The sequence below is a fragment of the Lepeophtheirus salmonis genome, chromosome 3, assembly GCF_016086655.4.
Source record: "Lepeophtheirus salmonis chromosome 3, UVic_Lsal_1.4, whole genome shotgun sequence".
NCBI lineage: Eukaryota > Metazoa > Arthropoda > Copepoda > Siphonostomatoida > Caligidae > Lepeophtheirus > Lepeophtheirus salmonis.
The window spans coordinates 20,560,938-20,586,859 of NC_052133.2; the positions used below are offsets into that span (position 1 = coordinate 20,560,938).

A 25,922-nucleotide genomic window follows, 5' to 3' on the forward strand; every position below is an offset into this window, starting at 1 on the left:
ATATATCATATTGTTGTATAAGAAACTGAATGACACATTAGTGTGCTCATAAAAAACTGAGATAGGGGCGTCGCAGGATTATATAAATATATATATTTTTTTTAAGGGGGGACTTGGATTTTGGAATATTTTAAAAAATCTACAGCTATTCACAAAAAATATAAATTTCTTGGAAAAAAATTTCAAAATTTTTTAGCTTTTCTCTAAAAATATAATTTTTGGAAATAAATTCCAAAAATCGCAAGCTGTCCACATAAAAATTTAATTTCAAATATAAAATTTTTCGGAGAAAAATTCAAAAATTCATAGTTATTCACAAAAAATTACAATAATTCATTGCGTTTCTAAATAACTTTTTTTTATTTAAAAAATCTAGAACTGTTAACAAAATATATAATTTTTGTCAAAACAATTTCGAAAATCTTTTGCTGTTCACAAAAAAATATATTTTAATTGTTTTGGATAAAAATTAAAAAGATCCACAGCTTTTCATAGACAATTTAATTTCTTGGAAATAAATTTAAAAATTTGATTAAATTTCAAATAATATATTTTTTTTTAAAATTTCAAGTATTAAATTTTTTTTTTCAAATTTCAAGTATTAAATTTTTTTATATTTGAAATTTTTTCTCTAAATTTACAATATTAAATTTTATAGTAAAAATCAAAAATTCCTTTTTTTTGGGCGGGGGGCTACAACCCTTCCTGCCCTCCCCTGCGGACGCCTCTGGGAGAATAATCCTGAATATTTGTTAAGGAATTATAATTGTAAGTCTTTGTTGGAGTTAGGGTGGAATTGAGGATCGACATCGGAATAATTCTTCCCAATATCCTTGTTTATTTCGATATCCCTCTCCACACTCTTTACAGCTGCTTATAGCTGATCTAATAAAATGTCCTCACAGCTAAGCTGCTCCCCCCTAAACATTGTTCAAATTGGCAGGGATACAATCAGGGCAGTGGAGTTGTTACATGAAATCCCCGACTCCAACACACAATTTTTCAATCATATATTGTATGGCCTAAATAAGAGTAAGTACTATTGAGTCATTTTAGTCTAGAGACTATAAATATAGATATAATTTATAGCTATAGGTAGTTTTTAGTCATTTACGTGCCGGAGCTCTGACATTAGGGAAACGTCACAATCTATTTTCAGCCCGAGTGTCTGTTCAAAATGACAAAAAGAACAACTCAGTGAGATTGTTATTATCTTTTACACATTTTTCATACATCACTAAATTATGGAACCAACACACTTCAAGAAGCAAATATTTGCAAGCCTCATTTTGTTTCGTAAATTTGTTAATTATCTCATCCATCTTATTAGCCTCAATAAAAAATTGCAACTGCTGTGAGACGATCTTCATTGAATCGCAAATCTATTTGATCCTTTTTAAAAAAAGAGACGGACGCCATTTTAAGACTTTTGCTCACCAAGTACGTCATGTGAGGTCCCTGACATCCCTTCCGGTACATCTATGACTCATTAGTTATATGTAGAAAATAATTTTGTCAGTTATAAACAAAATATTTGTAATTTAAGATATTTAGCAAGATGAACAAGAAATGAAATGGATCCAAATCTATCTATTACTAACATGTATGTACATTCCTATGTTCTCAACATAATTTATGCACTCGTAACCGAGGAACGACAGTGCACACAACTTCTCACTGCAATATTAAACATTACTCTGATGACGTGTACTATTCACAAGACTATGGAATGAACTAACATGGCTTATAGCTATTCTCTACCCAATATAATAACTTGGATTTTAGAGATGTTCGGGTATTGTGATTGTATACATATATAATAATTATAACACATCGAATTTCCTCCCATTTCTAATAAAATTCCTTTCTCAAAACTATTTATGCAATTGATTTATAACATTAATTCAATTATGAACATTTTGCTCATAATAATTTGTTCTTAAACCCATTGATTTTTCTCTATTTTGTAAGTAAAAAAAAATAATATTTTTGCATTGAAGTATTCATTGCCTAGAGGTAAAATTATTTATTAATAAATTGTTTTACTTTCTGTTTGGTTGGGGTATTTTTTGCAAGAGCTTTAATTTACTCTTTTAATTTATGAGCATGTCTAAGAAGCTAATTTATTATTATTGAGCAGTGTGTGTTTGTGTAAAATGAGTAGGTAATTAGGGTATGTACTAAAAGGCCTTTAGGTACATAGATAGTAATTATGTATTCGAATCTTTTGTGAGAAAAGATTCAACTTATTTCTTTTAGAGTTGAGTCAGTATTTGGAGCAATTTAATCAATATTTACCCAACTAGCTGCAATTTAATTATAGTTGAACTTTATAGATAGCCAGTAGGTATTAAATAAAAGTTTTATTTATCTTTTCAATGTTTACAAAGTAGGAAACGGCATTAGAATGTATTTGCATGTAGATTATATAATGGCGACGTAATAATCATCTAACCATACAATTTTATTATATTACTATTACCGGGTGCGGGGAAATCCATTGATGTGACTTTACGGACTCAGTTTTGAGCACAAACACAGACTTGAAATTTTGACAGAAGTTGTGTGGATTTATTTAAAATCTTTCCGCGTTAAAATTTTGTCACTAGCTTGATATAAACAAAAATTACAAGCCGTTTGCTGTTACGATTAAGAATGGAGGCTGTTGGCACACACAAAAATCGTAGAGCAGATCGAGGCAGGTGATAAGCACAAGGATATCGTGAGAGGGTCAGCGTGAAGGTTAAGGCCGTGTACAAGATTGGGGACATTTGGAGTAAAAGAGAAACGACTATTAGTGATATAAAGAGATCAGGAAGGCAAAAACACCAGCAAAGATATTGGCTCCTAGCTCTGATTGAAGTAAACCCTTCAACATCGCCTCTCAATGGAACTAAATATCCCGGGGAAGACCATGAGGGAGTTGTTGAAGGAGGAATGGAATCGCCGTAGCTTATGGACAGCACGCTTGTGAGAAATTATTCTCATGGATATTGCGCTGGAGAGAAATTATTCTCTTCAACTCAATGTGCGTAGGTTTGCATACAGGTAATTCCTAGAGAAAGAAATATAGCTTATGTATATGGATTTCACCAAAAGATTCCCTTGTTTGATGGAGTAAATGTAATACTATAATGTTTACTTATATTTAATCAGTGTAACTCCAATTAAAGGAACATTTAAAAAAAAAAAAACGGAACACTGGGACATTGAAAATTATATTTAGACACATGTTAGTTTTGTTGTAAAAACATTTACAAGATTTTTATGCACCCCGTATCCTTTGTCTAAAAAAATGGTGTGCTATAGAATTTTTGGGCCCATAGTTCCATCGCCACTTTCTTATTTATGTATACATGTCCATCTCTAAGGTTATTTCTTGTTACCAATACAAGATAGGTTCATGGTTTATCTCCCAACCTTTCCATCATCTTTTATACAGTACTACCTTGAGATTCAACGAGTTTGTATTGAGATACAAACTGATTACTGATGTTTTCAATTAGAACTAAAAGAATATACTAGACCTTAAACCTATGAAGAATGAATTCATTCTAGCTTTATTTTGTGAATTCCAGCGGTTTTCGTTGTATTCTCATTTTTATTAAAGTAAAAAAATACTTTTTAAACTAAACTCAGTCACTCACTACTCAATCATTTGTTGTCTTTTTATTTTAGTTATACTGGAGGCAAAACATTTTTTTGAAGATATTGTATTTTTGCACGTATGAGTTTTTGGGCCAAGTCTTGAATTCCCAAAAATGAGGCACACTATCTATACGCCATTCCTGCACAATCTTGGCCTTATGTGAGGGATTAGAGACCTGCTGGAAAGTGTACTTTCTGCCTCCTGTCACTTTGTCTGTCCAGGGCTTGACTGCGTCTTTAAGCATGTCCAAACAAACCTTTTTGTTCACCTTCTGCTTGGGCTTGAAGAAGTAAGATTGCATAACGTGACACTCACTATTAATCACGGTGGCTGAGTTCTTCGACCTGGAGATTTCAGAAGGTTCTTTCCAACAGATGTCATCTGTTATTTTAGCTGTTTCTTTTCGTTTCAACAGTGAATATCTTCTCAACTGAGAAGATCCCCAAATGTCATCCAGTGTTCTCCAAGGAAGATAGGATCTTCTTGCACCTAGCCTCCCTGCTGAGGTTCATTGAATCTATTAACAGGTATCTCACCCTTAGGATGTAGCTGTTGTACCACAAGCTCTCATTGATGGCCCTTTAGATGGTACTTTAATACACCGGGCGGTTTTTGGCAAGGATGGATATGGATTTGCTTGGTCAGCTTTGATGGAAAACAAAGCTTGGTCAGGAACCGGGTGGTTCATCTTTCTGTGACTCTGGGGACTGTGCTTATACCTGCTAGATATACCCCGTGTTTTGTACCTCCTGATGATGGCATAGACGGTTCTTTTTTCATTGATTGGGAGTCTGATAATGTCAGGGGAAGATTGTCCTGCGCAAAGAAATTCAATAAGAGCGAAACTTTTTTGGTGTTCCATCCTCATGAAGTGGAATTTTGTTTTTTTTCTTGGAAAGTTATAAATAAACCCTACAAAACCTCTACAGATACAAAAGCTACTTGTAGATATCACTGTTGTTGCTCTTCGCGGCTATAAAATTCGTCCAAATTTAGCTGCAGGGCTCTGTAGATAGGTATGTAGTAAGTTAACACAAAAACAATCTTGAACAAACATGAATAAAACAACAAAATAAGTCCCACTTTTTTACATCGTATCAACTTACCTACTCCCTATTATTTCATAAACATCTTTCGGTTAATTCAAGAATTTGTATTTAAATTTTTGGGATAATTTGAAATATTTAATAATGTTATTTATAGCTTAAAACCTTTTCTTTAACATAATTTATGAGACTTCATTCGGCCCCTATATAACATTTATTAAATATAATCTATTCTGTAATTTTGACAATAGATTTTTGCTACTTTAAGTGGAATTTGCGGTGCTTTTGTTGATAAAAATTCTTGTAAAAAGCAAAAGTTCCTTTATTTGTGGAGAATTGCAAAGCCTCCAACCCACCACCTACGGACACCCCTGCAAATATGTTAGAAGAATATAAAAAAAAATTTGTAAACTGAAATATATAGTGTAAATTTTGATATATGTTTGTGGCGTTGTGGAGGGCTGTCTCAAATATTCTTCTTAGAGGGGAGGGGGGGGGGGAAATTTTTTAAGTAAAAAATGAAATTAACTTTTTTTAACTTAATTTAAGAATACATATTTAACATCCAATTTTCCGAATGACGTCCCACTTTTCCAACTCAATAATCATAAAATGCGAGGGTTGACACCCCACTTCCACCTGGCGACGGCCCTGGTATTGAGGCATACCTTTAAGTAGAATACAGTATTCATTTTCTTCTTTTAGTAGTATTGATTAAGAACATCCACTAGCGGAGATGGAGGGGCTGTTGTTATATATTGTCTTGGATTTACTTTTATCTCATGACGTAGGGATTTGTTTTAAATAGATAGTAATTTACCTCTTTATAAAGTAGAATTTACGTGTTTATACATTTTAGTAGTTATGTCTATGTACATCCTTTTAGCATTAATCCCTTACAGAACATATATTCAGTGTTTGATTGTACCCTCAATCTAAAGGTCTTCTTATTGGCTTTGCTCCGGTCCGTTACTTCCATCTGTTGGTAGTGTTCGCAGTACACTAAAAGTGGCGACGAAGATGGTAAGATGGAAGATGGTAAAACTAATACCGAGGCTCACGCTTGCAGCTCAGATGCGAATTTTTCAGGTTGGAACTTGGAAGTGAGGACGAGTTGAGGGGTAACAAGAAAAATGAACTCCTGGCATTAGTGACTGAGTACATCGAGTGTATGTGGCTGTGACCCCAAGGCCTTCGATTTCAATGATGGGGCTCAAGCCTCTGGAGATGGTGCTTCAGGCACGATGGGACAGCTGAGAGCACGGCAGCCCTCCGCATTCGTGATTGATGGTGCACGAAAGGGCCATAGATGGTCGTCATGGACGGACGAATTCAAGATTTACGTGTCCTGGTTTGGTGAATTGTTTCCCGGAACGTAAAAAGTATCTCCTGCTTCACTGTACTTGGACAGAGGTCCAGCAATGGTTCAATACCATACAAATTGCCCCTTTGCCTGAGGAGGACAACTTCACCTCGGCGGTAAAGGTAATTCGGCATGCTTTCTCTCCAACGGAATGTCTGTTGTTTGAACGCTTCCGGCTCTCTACGATGAAACAGGGAGTCGGGGAGCCTGTGGATGATAACGTAACTCGGTTGCGTGGCCAGGCAAAGCTTTGTGGATTTGCGTGTGGGAACTGTAAAGTTTCGTTCGAAAATTAAACTATTCTCGACTTGGTGGTTAAGAACAGGTCGTCCCCACGCCTCCGCCAAACTGTCTTCGAGAGAGACGCGTTGCCATTAGCCAGATCCTTGAAAACCTCCATCAGCCACGTCCAACAAATGGGATCGAGTGAAACTGTAATGACATCCGAGTATAAAGGGAAAAAGGTCTCCGTCGCTCCAAAGGAAAGGGACGAGGTCGACACAAAAGGCTGATCCATAGATGGACAGAGGAACTGCAAGTTTTGTGGAAGAAGCCATGTCTTCCAGAAGTCAAAATGCCCTCTGTTTGGCAAGGAGTGTTCCCAGTGTGGGAAGATGGCCATTTTAGAGTATGTTGTCCACCATCTGTGCCGTCTAGTTCGTCCATCTCTTTCCAGTTGAATGATGGAGAAAAGGAAAGGGCCTATGCCTTCCTTAGGATAAATGGGAGTAGAGTAAAACTGTTACCCGACCTTGGATCGAACGTGAATATCTTACCGAAACATCTGGTTGATACGTCAAAGGTGATCAAGAATATTGGTCCAATAGAGGGTTTTGGTGGGGGAAAGGTCAAGACTCTGGGCTATATCAGGTTGTCGGTTCCATGAAATGGTTCTGATCCTGTGCTTCGTAAGTTTATTGTGTTCATATTGGGCAACCAATCCTTGATTTTTGTGATTACCTAGATTTCAGATTGGAGGAGCTGAGCAATTCCACCTCCTGGTGATTCTACGGAATCCCATATGGAAACACTAAAAAAAGAAATATAACATTATATTCGACGATCGTTTGTGTCTGGATGACCACACAGAATTACTACAATATAGAGCTATCTCTAGCACATGCTCTTCTGAATCGTCGCTCCTGTCCGCGTTACAAGAGGATCAAGAGCTTTGCAGCTCTGTGGAGGCTGCTAAAACGGATGTATGTGACAGTGCCCCCCTCAGGGCCTACTCTCAGAGGAAGAATTGTTTGTCCCTCAAGAATGGCTTGTTCTTTTGGGTTGTCCGCCTAATCCTCCCACTTTCCTTGAGAAGAAAGTTTATGGAAGAGTTGCCTTTGACGCATCGAGGAGTGATAACGATGAAGTCTGTGGCTCGAAGTGTCATTTGGTGGGCCGGCTTTGATAATGATGTTGAAGATTTTGTATCGGCATGTCGCATATGCCAGGGGAGTACTCCTGCCCTTGTGTCACAATTCACTCCCTTCTCGCCTGCGAATGTATGGGTGAGAGTTTTCGTGGAATTTACAGGGCAAGATAAAGGGAAAAGATTTTTTAATGCTAATGGATGCTGGGTCCAAGTGGATAGAAGCGGCGTACATGACGAATAAATCGTTAGACCCTACGCTTAGGCAACTTTTTGCGTGGTTTTCGCGATTTTCCTGAATATATTATATTCGGACAATAGGGCACAATTCACAAGCAATTTTTTCAAAGCAAAGATGTCCGAATGGGGGGTAGCCCATTCCCTTTTCTCCCCCATATCATCCACAGTGCAATGGTCAAGCTGAGAGAGGAGTACGAATTATTAAAAATGCGATAAAGAAAAATCTAGGAGCATCATTAGAGCAAAACTTATTTGCCTACAGGGCAACACTGTTAGAGTGTGGGAGCACGCCGGCTGAACTGTTGGGTGCACGCTGTTTTCGTACACGATTCGATGGATACCTTCATTCTTATTCTCCTCCTCCGTCTTCTTCTCCTACTTATTCTCTTTCTGTTCCTTCACGATGAAGGGAAACATTTAAAATCAAAATGGCTGTGTTGTGCCGTTGGTACGGCCTCCGCCAGTCCAAATGGATAGCTGGAGTTATACAAAGGAAGATTGGGGATGTGCTGTGGTCGGTTCAAACCCCTCAAGGGATAGTTAAAAGATACAAAAAAAATAATTATTTTTTGAAAAAATTAAATTTTCAAATTTAACAAAAAATATATATATTATCCTGTGGACGCCCCTGATCCTCAATTTCAACAAGGACTTACACTTATAACGCCCAACCAAACACCTTATTGTAACACACCGTCTTTCATGAGCACACACTTAGTCAACGTTATGTCAATTCGACATGCCTTATCTCAAGAAATTAAATATCTTGCTTTTATTAACATATTTTTATTTTTATTTTAGCTCACTGACGTTTAAAGAATATCCATAATTTTAATTATAATTCTGAGCTGTTATTCAGATAGGAATAAAAATGATTAAACATACAGTAAGCGGGGTTTTACAGCGAAATAAAAATGTATTCATAAAAAAAAACTAAAAATAGAAACTTTTAAAAATCAGTGTGGCCTATATTCATAATGAATAATTTTAAAAACCAATGGCGTTTCTTAATAGGGTTTGTCAGTATTTATATTTTTATTTATTTAAAGAAAATAAAACAAAATGAGGTTAAATAGTTGGGTTTTTTTTCTTTAAATAAAGAAAAAAATCAAAATACAGACAAACCCCACATTATGTACTTTTTTGGTTTTATAAAATTATTCATTATGACTCTAGGCCACCAGAGATTTTTTGTGTTTCTATTTTTGTTCTTTTATGAATATTTTTGTTATCAAATCAAAGGAAGTGACCAAAAGGAAAGAGTTTAAAAATTTTTATTCCAAATGAATAATTTTGTCAGAATTATAAAAAATATGGATATTTTTAAGCCGGAGTGAGCTAAGTTGGTAAAATAAAAATATGTTTATAAAAGCAAGCCCATTATTTAATTCTTATAAATAAGGCAATGTCGAATTGACAATGTCTGTTGATAAGTGCTCAACAAAATGTTAGCATTGCTTTTCATGAGCACACTTTTATTTATAGGGAGTTACTCAATACTTAGATGTTTTCTCCTCAAAAATGAAAAAAATAATAATAAGAGCTTGAGAAAAAATATAAAAAATTGGGGGTTTGACTAGATTTGATTTCTTTGTAGGGAAAAAAAGAACACAAGAAGAAGGCGAGAGTGAGATATATGGTACTACTTAATTAAGACCCTTGTATCAGCTCCCTCTTATATGATTTTTTTTTTTTTTTTTTTCGGGGGGAGAATATGAATAACTGTTATAAAAAGGAGAACCTTTTAAAATATTATGATTCTATTTAAATTCATATATATAAAACAATTGACACCAAAGATAGTCAATAATGCTTACTTCAGAGGGAGAAGTTAACGCTAGGACGACCTATTAAATAATGAACAAAAGAGAAGAAAGAGCACACGCAACAATCCTTTTTCCTTTTCCAATTCTTAAACGTAGTTTTTTCATTGCAAACTTCTCAACTTTATTTATGACTGGTACGTCAGGGAGTACATTATGCATCTCTAGCACTAACTTATTTAAATACGCTCGATGCTACATGCAGAATGCCAGCGAAGTTTTATGTAGATGACTACATTGCTATATCTTCAATCAATAATATGTATAAGATATACATCGGGGAGCACTAGTTACAGTACACGCTGTATACAAGCTCGCTTTTACATGCAAAACGCCTATAAAATTATATCAAATATCACAAAATTGTTATTTCTTAGATCATAAGGACGATTTTTCATAAAAACGTACAGATAAACTTTATTAATATAGATTCATTCCTCCCTATGAAAGTTGAAAATCCAGTGTGGAATGGCAGGTTAAAAAAAACAAAAGAAAACGAAAGCAACCTGGTAACCCTAATAATTTGAAGAGTGTTTTAGAAGGGAGAAAGAATAATGATCATGCCGTTTCATTAGATCAGCTACAATCAGCTATGGCAAGAGAGGAAGCAAAAATTGATATAAACAAAGGACATTTGCTAGAACTACTCCGATGTCGAGTTACTCAGAGTCCATCAAGGGCTTACAATTATATCTCTGTCACAAATCCTAAGGGTTACGCTCCGTCTTTTATGATCACACATGAACGTTGTAACAGATTTTGAATATAATTGAATCTATTTAGGAACGGATTCCTCACTACTCAGGAATTAAATAATTATGACAACTGTTAAGGAAAATAAAATTCCTTATTTATACAACCAATTACAAATAAACGGGCCACCTAAAAATCATACCGGATTTACATCATTGCTCCCCTATTATGGAAATTCTAACGTTTCAGTGAGCAAAGATAATGTTTGTTTATAGTTATCTCTGTCAGTTGTAACATCATCTCCCAGAGTGGCTTTATTTTCTACTAGCTGCATTGCTCAGCGTTATTTGAATAATAAACAACGAAAGAGTTCCAATAACATCAATATAGTTCAATATGAAATGCTGAGCGCTGCACACGCCCGTTGTTACATTGTTATTCCTAAATGAAGTAATCGCACAGTTTTAAAATATTTAGGGGACACTCAAAAATAAAGTGTGGACAAACTAATCGATAAACTTTGCTTTATTAATATAAATCACGTTCTCTATGGCGGCGTTTTCCCATTAACCGAAATTTGCATTTATGAACTAAAGTATCGAGTTTCATTTGATGTCGTTGAATGACATTTATAGACTTTAAAGGTGAACTAAGTAAGATTGCAGACTATACTTTTAAATATCTATAGTATTCACAAAAATGTCCTATTCATAAGCTAACCCTTTGTTAATATTTTTTTAAATTATCCTTGCATTTGTGGGAATATAACTTCAGCCTAAGTAACTCATTTGTTATTCACAAACTTTTGCTTTCAAGGGGAAGTCAGGTTCATAAGGATTTATCTTCATTATAGTTACATTTAAAATACCAAAAACTATTTATTTTGGAGCCTTAATGGAAAATGTAAGATAGTGATCTCATTTTCAAAATCAAATTAAAACATCTACAATACATAGATCTAATTTTTCTTTTTCAAATTACGAAATCAATCATTTTCTCTTGGATTCGATCCCTCAAATCCTTGGACTCGAAGACAATAATAAACTTCCATATCCGTATTTTCAAAATGAATCTTCTTCACGTTTTAGATTTTGAGTTCATATGGTTCTGAGACGAGCCAGAGTTCCTAAAAAGTACTCAAGTCTGGAATCGAATACTTTGCGATTTGTGTTGTTTCTCTCAATTAATCATGGGAAATCGGACATTTGACAAAACAAATTATAGATTGGTTGACTATTATAATTAGATAATATTAATAATAACACGAGAATACTACACAAGGACATTTTTTATCATACAACAATTTTCTAGAAGGCCTTAGGGGAGCCCTAAGCAAAAATGTCAGGCAATGTCAGTTGGGCTGGCAACCCACAGTTCTGGATTTTTTTTCTTCTTTTTAAATCAGCCCTCCACACGACTCACAATTTCAGAAATTGTACATTGACTTCCGAACCAGTTCACTGTCTTCATATCTCTCAAAAAAATATTTTATCTTGTATTATAAAACAGTTCTTTTATGAAAGGAATTACAATTCTTAGAAATAAAGTCCTTTAATATTTTATCAATGCCATATATTTGCAATCAAATTGACGTTTCATTAATTGTATTAGATTTATCTGTGTTTGTCGAATTTAGTATTACATTAGTATACCTAAACAAAATGACAATAATGAATAAAATACGTAGTTTAATATGTTTATTTATGACAAAGTAACCTTGTTTAACTTAAACAAATATATAAAGCCTCTAATCTAATATTTAAAGATATTTTTTGCAAAATCATGTAATATTTACTTTTATAATCTTCGAATGGATCAAGAGAAACGCAAAGTCTGGGTGGAATGATGGTAGTATTCTGTCCTTGCAAATAACCACTATTTGGGTCATTCATAGTTGTAAATACCTACCTATATTATGTCAATTAGTGGATTTGAGGAATTAGATGAGGAATTTAGAGTATGTTTTAAGGAATATCAAAGATTCTTCTTTATTTTCACTTTGCCACCAACAGAGATGAAAATGAAATACATCATATCTTATTTCAAGGATTTAGATATTCATAAGATAATATATATACGAATATTTGACATTTTTTACAGTTGATTTTTTGAGTTCTTTCTTATTAATAAAAACATTGGCAGTTGTTAATTCTATAGATTCCATAGCTTCATTTATAGGCCTGCTCAGTATATGACATTTGTTAACAACAAATAAATTGACATTTCATAGAGGGAGTTCATAAATAATCGGTATAGTTTTCAAAACTAATGTAACTCGTAACCGATTACATTTTACGAAAAAATTCAATTTTTATGAGATTGCATCATGCTATAATTAAATATTTTGGGAGAGAGAGTTGATCTGGACCCGAGATGGTACCCCTTTCACAAATACAACACTATCAAAAGCTACCTGAAGATCAAGTTGGGTCCAAAAGATTCTGGTCAATGTACAGTGTGTGTAAGGAAAAATGGGATGAATATGGAACAACATTAACAAAATCATCAAGTGAAATTTATGAAAGAGTGAAAATACACATCATTGTTCCTTAAAATTCGAAATGTCCTCCTTTAGCTTCAATTGCGGCCTCTAATCGAAGTCGGAAGGCCTGCACGCTCTGATGACATTCTCATCAGACATGGCCATCCACTCCCACTCAATGGAGACCTTCGGTTCAACTGTATTTCTGTGGGGGACAGCACAGGCCTCGTCCGCAATGTTCAGTGGGTTCAGATTGGGAGAGGCAGAAATTGCACTTCATCCAATTTGGGAGTTTTTTGGCCTTAGTCAACCTGGTGGATTATACCGTTACTGGGATTAGCTGGGGTTTTCAGCGAAAGTAGATCTTGAGGCTCATGTATTCTGCAAGATTCTTGATCGTTATGTAGTTGTCTCCACTCCTGGGCTTCCGCTGATAGCTGAAATCAGCTTCAAACGCTTTCCTAATCCTCAAATCAATGGGCCTGTTGATTTTCACAATTTTGATCACCTCACAAACAAGAACTACCGGCTGGAGCTAATCAAACACTCGACTCGACAACATCACGAAACTGACTTTATTTGCAAAAAATTGTATAACTAAGAAGGAAGGTCTCAAGATTACTCTTTCAAACAATTCATTGCCTTACTTTAATTTGTTAGGAATTTATTTAATTTTTAATTTATAATACATTTTTTCTTCCGCATATTGTACTTCTGGTCGCCGTCAAGGCTGTACCTGAATCACCAGGACGATTTTGTGGGAACACGTGTGGATCAGTAGGCCGTTTCTATCCAACACCAAAATATGTAGTTGTTAAAACCCCCTGTTCACCTCCACTGGAACAACATGTCTACTCACACCAGTAAGTCCACTTGCAAGTCCTTCTGTAACCGTGTTGAGGCCTGCATCAGTAAGAATGGTGGAATTTTTGTAAAACAAATGGATGAGATACATGTTTTAATATATTTTCTCTAGACACTGTTGTTGAAGCAACTCATATTAACGCAATATATCGTGATAACGTTTTATTAAAAAAGGGAACTGCATAATTGTGAACACCCGTTATGTACCACTAGGTATATGTCATTTAAAAGTTGGAAGTTTCAACAAACATCTTGCAATTAGTACAATTTGGTAGGTTATATTTGATTGTAACAATGTCCATTTTAAAAGTTGTAAACTATCTCATTCAAAATTATAAAGAAAATATCAGTTGCAAGTAAACAAAAAAATATGGAGGAATTCGGATTGGACGTGGGTTAACATATTGGATCAAAATTGGTAAAGAGAAATATCGGCAAAATATATTATATCTGCCTCGTATCGGTTTTTGAGAATTTTCTTAGACATTTCCATATTAGCTCCGATATTTTATGTGATGCATCATATAACCTAGACAGCTGAATAATCAAGCATAATTTTTATTCCCACATGAGGGGAATATACAAGGAGTGATGGGTTGAAAAAAAAAGGAAAAGAGGACAACATCATTTTTACTTCATTCCTTCAAGAGGAAAAATAAGAAAAACCATCTAAGCTACATAAGTGATTATTCCTTGTGTCTAGGATTCCTTGGATGAAATCAGAAAAAAAAAAAAGAATATTGCTCAATGTTTTGTTAAATAAACAGATACACTATGATAATGGAATGCATCTGTTAAAAAAAAATAGTGAAACACAAATTTTGTCTCCCTGGTCATTAGGTATAAAATCCAAGATAAGATTTACTCACTAACAAAGCTTGTGAACTTTGTTTTCTAATAAAATTGCTCTCTTTCGGTCATTTTGCCAACATCCTAAGCCGGAATTAAATGGATATATCCGCACTTTAATACTCCATCTATTTTATGTTAAAAAAATGTGTCTTTCACGAGTCAGCCTTTTCAATCAAGTAAAGCATTCGGGCGTAAAACCAAATGAATTAGCAACATATTCTTAAATGAAGATGATAAATTTGAAACACTAATAAATTAAATTTTACTTGGTAAATCACAAGTGCCCACAGGGGGGCTGGAGAAGCTATACCCCCCTCCTCTCCAAAAAAAAAGAAAAAAATTAATGAATTTTTGTTTTTTCAAGAAAATTTAATATTTGAAATTTAATTCTCCGAAATATTTAATTTTTCAAATTTTATTCCAAAACTTTTATTTTTCTGTCAATAGCTATATATTTTTTCGATTTTTTTTCCACAGCTGTGGAGCATTTAAAATATTTTCCAAAATATTTAATCTTTTGTGCGTAGCTGGGCATATTTCCAAAAATATTTCAACAACTGTAGAATTTTGAATTTTAATTCCTAAAATATTGAATTTTTTGTGGATAGCTTTGGATTTTGAAACTTTTCGCTAAAATTAATATTTGAATTTTTTTTTCAAAAAGTTATATATATTCTTCTTAATGATTCAAATTTTTTTTCCAAAAAACTTAATTTTCTGTGAATATTTATCGATTTTTAAATTTTTTTTTCAACAGATGTGAAATGTATTTTTTGTGCTAAGCTGTGGACTTTGAAACTTTTGTCAATAAAATTAATATTTATTTTTTTTTGCAAAATTGCAACTTTTTTGCGAAAATTAGCAAGTTTTTTTGGATAATAATTCAGTAAAATTGTATTAACTCACTGAATACTCAATTTGTATCTCACAGTCAGATAATTAAATGGACTTATTACCTTAATGAAACATCCTTAAAGAATTAAAGAAGCTAGAGTTGATGTCATTATAAATACCCAGGGGTTAAACTTTATTTGATTAATATTGATGTTCCATTTTTAATCAATAATATAAGTCAACTAGATACTCGTCAATATTATATGTTTTATTAAAATTAAATTTATATCAATTACACCGCTAAATAGTAATGTTAATCTCTACTGAACCAACATGTCCATTGATGAAGCAAGTTGTCTTACAAAATTACCAGCATTAAAATTGATCTAACGTACCATTAACGATAGTATGAAATGTCTCCCCAAAGCTACCACTGTTTTGAACTTTGCAAAAAACAAACAAACTTAGTGTATCAACTATATATATATAAATATTTATTAAAGATAAGCTATATTCATTTGCCTCATCATTGACTCTGGATTAAATTTGTATTCTCACACAAATTATCGTAAATTTCTATTAACAAGTTACTCTTTTGAATACTTTGAAAATTGCGATTAGAAGCAAAAATGGATAGACACAAGCCTTATTTCCTTTTGTCGAGAGTTACGCCGTCTTGCGGCACAATAATACAACTCCCTGAAATATGATATCCATATTAATAAAGCAAAGTATATCTGTCTGTATGAAAATAGTCAGTGGGTGTACATATTTTCTATCTAAGAACGAACAATGTATTCGTATTAATGAAATATTAAAGGTGCATGTATGGATATTGCAGTATGCAGGACTGTTTTAGTTTGTTTTTGTAATTGCTTTATCAAAGGATATGATCATTCATTACTCAAATGCATTTTCAATATACTCGTATATATAGGGTTGGTATTTAAAAATGAATGTTTTGTATCTAGCAGAGAGAGAACAATAGATAGTCTATGGTTTTGTTCCCCCTATATGGACGAGTGTCCTTTAGAAATACGCCAACAAAATTGTTCATATGACTAATACTTATAGTCTAATTTGTATTCACCTTTCCAAACTTTCTCAAAAGATACTATACTACAATTAAGAATATAAAATTTGCTGTCAAAATATAGCTTGAAGTACAGCTTAGAACAAAAAATCAAAAGACACTTTCCCCTACTGATATTAGTTCCCCACCAGAGTGTTGCTTTCATGCTGTCCATGAGTACTAAAACCTTGTACCTAGGAGACAATATTTCATAGATTTTAAGAAAGATTATAGTCAATTCATTCATTTTAAAAATGCAGATGTATCTACTGGGCCGTACCAAAACTTCCAAGTAGGGTGGATATGGCCTCATGGTTGACACCCCTGTTGTCTTGATCCCACCTTCTTCTAGTGCTCTTGTACAAATCCCATCTGTATCTATGATACTTTATTTATTTTCGATATTAACATTATCTTTCAAATAGTAAGAATCATATTATTTAATAATTTATGATTGAATAACAAATAAAGTATTCCAGACTCCTTTTGTGTTCATAGATATGTTGTATTTATGAGGATTTGTCTATTTTACGGGGAACACACTTTGGTTCCTTGGTTTCGTGTCTCTAAAATTGAAGAATCAACGACAAATGGAATGCTTTTCATTTCATGTGAACTTCTCTTTGAGCATTTTAATACAAAAAATGCAAAAACTATTAATTCTTTAACCATCAATTATACGTTTAATGGGTTCTTGTTCGCTCTTGTTGTTGTATCTTGAGGTAGAGTAAAAAAATATGCGGCTTTAATTAGTTACTAGCGTGATACTATTCCATTTTTTTATAGCCCTTATTTCCTTCAACATAGACATTCTTCATAAGTTAAATATTTAATTTTTTCAATTCAAAGCTAAAAAAAAACCTTTATCAATTCCTTGTATGTAAACAATTTGTATGCGACAAGTGATCTAGGGACTGCATAATCTACCTCTTTGTTCCTCTTATGGGAATCCAAGGCCCTTATTTGAGTCTTTGTGTCTTGTTCTCCATGGTCATTTGCATGCATAATATGTTTAGCATTTTATGAAGATCTTCTAATTGAATTCATTTATTCACTATAAAATGATTTGAAAAATTAATGAGGCTATATGCAATAGCAAAATCACAATACAATCCCTTAAACATGAAAATATATTATGTACTTTAGTATTTTAGGACGAACAATGGGAGCAATTCAATGTCTGAGATTCCTTTATTTTGTTTGTACAAGTATGGATATCTTTTTAGAAAGTGTTTTTTTAAATGAAATTGGAGATCAAACACCATTGGAAGAAGAAAGAGCATCTTGACATCCCTTGTCGTAGACTATAACTTCCATAAGGGACCGAGCTAGTAGCGTCGCGAGCCCCTTTTGGTGGAAGATCAAGCCCCCTAAATTTTTTAAGTATTTAATATAAATAAAGGAAACCAATTTATATTCATAATTATATTTCGGTGATGATAAGTTCTGGGGCTAAGCCCCACAAATGACTAAAGCTAGCAACGCCCCAGGATAGAGCTATTCAGAGAAAATATTACTAATTTCGGTATTTTAAAAAGGTTGTTGCTTTATCGGTCTAGCGATTCTAACGCTTCAAGCGGTTCCAGTTCTAGAACCGGTACATGATTATCAGTCTCAGTTCTTGTGCTTATTTTCGTTTGTTGTTTTTTCGGTATATTTATAACCTTTTAACATTCCATCCACATAATTTTAAGTAAATGAAACACATCGTTACCCTTATTATATCACGCAACTTTTCCTCCAAAAAGAAACAGAAAAAAGGCCCAAAACCATCTGGTATTTAGTCAAATAAGTCAACCCATCTTCGTGAGCACCCCTAGCCTCCCTCATGGTCCCACTTTGAAAACCATTGTCTTAAGCAACCTTAGTTTTCGGGGCACTACAAACTCGCGTATAAGGTAGCTGCGGCCCTGTTCGTATATAATAGCATTACCTGAGTCCGAATTTTCTAACAACGCCTCTTGTTATAAGTGCCTGTTACCAAACTGAGCCTGTATAAAAAAGAGCCTAGACTCATAAAACTGAACCAATACCGAGACCAAAACCGTTGAAATGAAAGAATCGTGACCCATAGAACTGCTGAATCTGAACCTGGCACAAACTTGTATTTTAATATTTTTATTTTAGGACTGCGGTCGATTAAGTCGATTTGTAATCGTTTGTCCCCCATAAATCCGGACATTTTATTAATTAATATGAAGTTCATAGAAGCCTCTGACACATAAGCAGAGTTTGTATGAGAATTTGGGACTGGGAGACCACCCTGACCTTCTAAATTTATAATACGAACTTGTATATATTATATAACTAGAATGTAAACTAAAAACTATTCTTCTCTCCCTGGAACAAATTTCAAACTCTGATTATCCCTTGACAAGATGTAAAAGAAGATAATATGTCCGAGGAAAAGAGTACGAGTTGCTCACTTTGCTATCAATTACGACTAAGGCCTGATTTGACTGAGTGGCGCCCTGGCTGGACTCTCTCTCCTGACCTCCACCTTTTATATTTTTCTTTCTCTATATCTTACGTCATAGAAATTTTTTATTCTCGTGTAATAATAAAATATGCATTTTACCGGGGGATTATCGATACCAAAATTCTAACATCCCGAATGGGACGCAAAAGCTGTCTCAAAGAACAAATGACGTCATCATAGATAAATCTCCTATAATTTTAATTATCTTAATTTAAATTTGTATTAGGCCTAAGTAATAGCAAATATTATCGTATTTTACTAAAATAATCGGGCATGAGCGTTTCTTACTTATATTAGTTTGTAAACAATGTATCAGAGAGTGACGCCGTCTTGCGGCAATATCATACAACTCCCTGAATTATAATATTATTGAATATCAAATATGGATGTATGGAAAGCTGACTAAGTTTTAGAAATTAGAAAAGAAAAAACGGTTGTTGCGTTCGCTCTTTCTTCTTTTTTCTCAATATTTCATCTTTCTTCGTGGTGTCAACTTCTCCCTCTGAAGTAAGCAGTCTCTCCTAACTTTGGTATAAATTGTTTTAAGCATGAATTAATACATATATATGAATTTAAATTAATTTTAATATTTTCCCCTGCACTAATATTAAAATAAATGTGAGAGGTTCTCTTCATTAAAGCAGTAATTCATTTTCTCTCTCTCCCCTACTAAAAAATAATATACCAGACAGCTAATATTTAGTTTCTAAATTCAGTAATATCATACGCCTCACTTCTTCTCGTGCTCTTTTTCCCCTTAGGAACATGACAACTCTAGGTGTATGTTACTCAGATAGAGGTTGATATAATAATTGTTTTGAGCATGTGCCATTTTTTTAAACAAGAAGATACAGACTGTCACACCACCTTGCGGATTAAAAATACCTTTTTTATTTTGCTCATGCCCTATTCAAATAGTAAACTGAGATACTATAATGCCTTAGTAAAAATGATGCCTTCTCGAGGGCGCTTTAAAATTTGGGACGCTTTCAAGGTCCGATAGCGGAACATGGGATAGGTCTGATTTTCAGCCCCACATTAAGGATCGATACAACCCTAATTTATACCAATAATACAAAGTTATATGAGTACTTTAAAGTGTGCATTGTCGGTATACCTATTTACTAACCGAAAAAGGACTTAATCCCCATTGAACGAGCTATTATTTATTATAATACCTTGTATTTTTAAACACCTAAAGCAAGAATTAAAGCATTGTATGTAAGTATAATGGTGATCCTAGCTTGCCTTTCGGGAAGAAGGAGTGACAAGAACGAATGGCTTTAGAGAAGAACTTTATATTTAAAGATTATAATCCAGTATGTAAATGAGCAATTGACTGTTCATCTGTGTAACTATAGGTACAAAGTAGGGGAGACTGGTTGAAACACTGTAATTTAACTTTTACAACAGTCCTTTTTTCCCCGCTTATATATAAAAAGTTATAGCCATAAAATTCCCATTACAATAATATAATGGAGATTACTAGGGACCAATCAATAATTTTTGCCCACTGTTCTTCGAAATTAAAACAACAACAGTTTTGAAGGGTAAAAGTAGTTTTTTTGAGGATCAGTAGTCAGTTTTTGCAATGTTTTTCCTATAACAGATATCAATTGAATTATTTATTGACTATTTTCCCATCAGATAGTATAGTTCTTTCAAAAATAACAGCTCATTGAGTCACTCTAAATTTAAAATATTGTATCGCTCAGTACAAGAGAGACAGTTGCTGCAATATTTGCTCCAATTTTCCTCGTGGGAGTTCCAAGCCATGAATGGAGTTATTATGCGTCAACAAACAGACAAACTTTGGTTTAATAATATAGATATGGACAACAATTTTTCTTTTCCTTTTTCAAATGACGCGCTGATTTTTAGCTATACACGCTCGTTGCTACATTGTTATTTCCTAGATCAAGTAGTCACACACGTAGTTCTAAATATTAAGCACACAATCTAAAATAAGGCTTTAGCATACATACAAACGTTGCTTTATTAACATATACATTTATATATATATATATGATCCACCAAACATGCTTTTACCCAAGCTAAGTCTCTAACAAGGTTTTTGCGAGTGAATTTATATTACTGATTAGTGATTTAAGATATCAATCTGCTCTAATATATGGAAAGTTAATTAATCACATATTTATACTAGTACCAGCATTTTACTCATCAAAGAATATTATTATTCTTTTTTTCTTCAATTTCTAACTTAAATTCGATATTTTTTAGCTGTTGCAACTATTCCTTACTACGAAGACAGGTGCAACATTTGACAAGTTTACATGGTTGTGTTAAACGTAGTCAATTCAAAGTCAAACTTGGAACTGAGTCATTGAGGCAATTGCAACCAAGTCCTCCCTACCTATAGTTATCTATACATATACCTTTGCTCTGTCATTCGGTAAAAGACGACTAAGAAATGCTGCTGCTCCCCTCGGCTTCATCTTTTTACAAGTTTAACATAACAACCTTACCTGTTGAATTTAATGATTTGTAATTTGTATTGTAAATAATATATTATTTATTTATTTTTTCTTCTAAGAAATGAATAATAAGAAATATTGAGGGAAAAAAATAAAACTGACTAGTCATGTTTGGTGTGGAGGGGATCGAGGATGATGGGGGGATTAAATGTCTCATATATGTATAATATAATATTAGAAACTTTGGGGCGTTTGTCCGTTACTTCTTATAATGCCATAAAGAAAAGTCTCATAACCTCTCCCAAAAAACAACAAAAAATTCATGAATAAAATGAACTTATGCATGAATCATGGACATTCATACTAAAACAGGTTCTGTTGTATGTGTACGTAGATTGTAAAGGGCTAAACCATCCTTATATAATCTCCAAATAGTAACACTCCTTTAAATAACCAAAAAAATGGTTTGGTGGACGTAGTATTGTGGTTTTTGCAGATCCGACTTCATCTCGTCTGGTCCTCGCCCAAAACAGTAGGATTAGATTTTCCTTTTCTAAAAGCCTTTTTTTGTCCTGTTCGTCGCGATCCCTCAAAGTATTGTCTTGTCCTCAGTTCATGGTTAGATGTTTTAATGTGGTCTTGAGCCCCTTTTCGGTTGCCATTTAAATTTGTGAAGGTCTTGGTTTGACTCCTCAAATACTTGCATGTTGGATAATACAGGGCCTTATACTTCTAAGTAGTAGTTTGTCAGTGCTTATTTAAGACTTATGACTGTAGTCCCATCCAGTTCAGTCTCGGTCCTGTCGAATTCAGTACTGCAAATCAGTCCTAAAATCGTATAAAGTTCCTTCCTTGATGACGTCAGTCAACTTTTTTGTGTCAGTTCAGGTAATGACAGTCTTAACGACCTGTCCTAAGACTGGACTGAACTGGTCCCTGATGTCCTGCGTAAATGTAGATAGTGACTTGTTCCTTTAGCCCAATTTTGAATGTCTGGATATCAACTGAGTTTAACTCCTCAAAGTTTTGCCCTCACTCCTTGAAATACTCCACAAAGTCTTAATGCCACTCCTTCAAGGACTCCTAAAAGTTTTGCGTTCTACTCTTGAATCTTTGGTATCATTGTTAAAACCAAGAGCAAAATAACTTCATTCAAATAGTTTCGACTTATGCTTGATCCCTCAAAGTCTTGATCACAACACTAAGTAGATTGAGTTTACTCCACAAAAAATCTGAACAGTCTCAGACTGGTATAGGATTTCCAGACCGAATCCCAACATTAGACTACCCAAGTCCTCATAGATTCCTCAAAAACTAATAGAGGGTTATGAAGAGAAAGGCAGTGATGTGATTAAAGACACTTATACCTATATGTATGAATGAAGGTATATTCAGGTAAGTGCATGAGAATAAGAATATTTAATCAGAGTTTATTGCTTTGAAGATCTTCTCTCTTTTTTAATAGGTGAGTAAATATCAGATAAACACTCTTTTTTTAAAACTCTGTGTTATACAAAATGAGGCTTCTCTCATCCACTCAAGGCATTAAACTACAAACACTCATAAATTCATCCTTAATACTAAGAATGATAATAATAATATTAAGAAATGCGAATACCTTAGTTGTATTCGTAGATCGTGTTGCGATGAAATTCAAAATATGTACAATGTGTACCTATCTGCTAATTATTATTTAAATTTGCAAATTTTCTTCACCTCAGGTTAACTATATCATAAAAATGGAGTATATGCTACAATTTCAGAGTACTTAATCCCCCTCCCCCCTCTCTCTCTCTCTACCCCAAAACATACCATAAAAACCTTACTTGAAAACAAAGTCAATAAATCTTTTAGTAAAGTAGGGGGGACTGAGAACGGTTGGAAAAGTCTCTTTTTTAGGAACATCGAAAAAGCTACACCCATAAAATTGACATCACAGTTTACAATATAATGCAAATTATTCTGCCAAAAAATCACTAATTTTGATCAACTTTTTCTTTAAAGATAATGGATAAAAACTGATTTGAGGGGTAAAGTACTTTTTTTAGGGCCACTCTGTTCGTAATAATTGTAAATCATTTTTTGTATTGTTTCTCCAGTAATGGATATCATTTGAAATATAAATTACTTTACAACCGTCCCTGGCAAAGGGGGAGAGTTGCAACATTTAACAAGTTGCTTTCAAATTTCATTTGTGTCGAAAATATTAATCGGTATCACCTCTAAATAAATTCAAATAGTAGTAGGTGCATGTAGAATTATTGTGTCAAAATTTGGCGAGTCTAGATCAAAGTGACTCCGAGTAATGAAGGCAAAAACAAAAAGAAGCTGTAACTGTACCGGTCTTCCCTACTTAAGTATTAGAAAATATTCATTCCTTTGAGTTGAGATTGCGCATTCATGCGATTTGTAGAAAAAAAAAAAAAATCCGCGAATCCACCTATTTTATTTCTATTTACGTACGTAGATAGGTAAGTACTAAATGCTCCATACACGAAATATGATTATATCGATTCAAGACGTTATTTAAGCGTCGCAAAGGCGTTGGTTTTAAATTAAATTACGATCGTTTGTAGCACCTCGCTAACGTCAAATGTCTCATCGAGCAACGTAGAGTCTGTTTCCCCCTTTAAATTATGCATCATTTTACAACATTATAATTAGGAACTCTCTGCATGAACTTCCAGGGTTTATTTTTAATTAACCTTAAAATTGACTCTTTGACAGAGAGGAATGGTTTTTGTAGGTCTTTGAATAAGTTCTGTATAATTAGCTATGATGAAGAAATGATCAATATTGATTGTTTTGTAATTTAAAAGTTATCAATCAACTCCGTAGTTACATTTATAACTAAAGCCATGGGGCCTGCACAGTTGGCTCTGAGGAAGAGGAAGGAACATGCCTTTCTTGATTTACTTCATCTATGAAGCTATGTATTAAATATACAGGTGAACCCTCTCAAGACAGATCTCAATGAACTATTGCCAACCTTCAGCTTCAAGAACAACCTCCAACCTGCCCTTGAACCTGGCATAGGCCTTCATGAGGAACTCTTTATCCATTTTGGCCAATGCCTTGAGAATAGAAGCCTGCAAGGAGTCAATAGTATTATATGCACGTTTATTGGACTCTCTCACCAAGATGCCCGACAGATAGTAGTCAAAGAGATTAAGATTAATTTAAAAAGAAGAGTTGGCCTCCATATTTTAATTAAATATTAAAATAGTATAGCCAGTTGTGCTTATAAAAATAGAGGAATTGTTGTACTCAAAATTAAATCGGGCTTCCCAGAAATATAATATTTATTTTTGTCTGTTGAAAATAGACATATTAAAGCGTCTCTTATGATTAGAGGTAACGTAGCGTTGTCCTCAGAGGGGAGGGGGGTCAATTTTTTAATTTAAATATGTAGAAAGTGTTTGTAGAAAATAGTTATCAACTTTGTTAAAGTCTTAATTTTCAAGCTCAAACCCAGTTTTTTTGGGTTTTTTTCTTAAATACTGAAGTAGTTACGTAAAATATATACATAAATAAACATTTTAATTTAAAATTAAAGCTTCGAGGTAAGACTACACGCAATGTTACTAAATTTTTACAAAACATACGCGTATAAAACTAATAAATTAATTAAACTATTTGAGGTTAAGAAAAATACAACATTTACAATAAAACAAAGATAATTTGATTTAAGTTTAAATTTTAGATTGTCTTAAGATCCTTATTAACGCCTTTAAATGGTGTCTTGAAGTTTACGGAAGGTACTTAGTTTCTTTTTCAGCCAAAGTGCACAAATTATTCCCCAGAGATGGAACTTTTATGGAAACCGCAGCATATTTTGCTGCTGCAAGAATAACAATTTCTCTCAGCTCTTGAGAATGCAACAGATCATTATTTGTTATTCTATTTGCTATTAAGGCTTTGGAGTTTAGTAAAGAAAAATTTAAAGCATTGGCTTCAGAAGACACTCCTCTGTTCCTTCTGGAAATCCCGAGCAAAACCATACCTTTGGTAAAGTTAATATTATCATGTTCTAATCCTTTTAACTTTAACTTTACCAAGAATTTTAAAAGCCCCACAGCGGGACAATCCAAGAAAGCATGTAAAAGTTTACCACAATCCTTGCATGACATAAAAAACTTAATTATTCTAGCGGATATTTGGAATTGAGAAGTAAACTGAAGTCTTTAAAATACGGATTAAAGTACATATCGAGTCTCAAGTCGACTGAGTGAGTTAATGTTAGTGTTTTTGTGAAAATCGATAAAATCGACTAAAAAGCTGTCATAAAATATTTGTTTTTGGAAGTGTAACATTTAAATGGATTAAAGTATGCAGTGTTGAAATTTGACACGTCTAAGTCAATCCAACTCGGATTAATTGAGCCAAAAAAAAAAAAAATTCAAGACCATTTTATTGTAGAGAAAAACGCGGAGTACTATTTGGACGGGTTACAGGGATGTGAGCATCGCTGGGCACGGAGAAGTATGTAGATCAACATGGAGACTATATTGAAAAATATAACAAAAAAATCATAAAAAATGGCATTTATCTTTGTCGGAAACTTTTCAGAACACCCTCGTATATGATAAGTGCATAATCCCTTCAACTTCCTTAATCATGGAATGTAGGTAAGACAGACAATGTACTCCTTGCTGATGTTTTATTATGCCGTTTTTTTGTGGTAATTCTTAAATATAATTTTAAAATTCCTAAAGTGGGAAAAA

The 25,922-nt window shown here is 33.7% G+C and overlaps 1 protein-coding gene across 1 annotated transcript in view; it reads right to left on the reverse strand.

Moving 5' to 3' along the window:
* LOC121114586 (phospholipid-transporting ATPase VD) overlaps positions 1–25,922 on the reverse strand; it is a 267,528-nt gene that overhangs the window by 164,269 nt on the left and 77,337 nt on the right. The window lies entirely within an intron of this gene.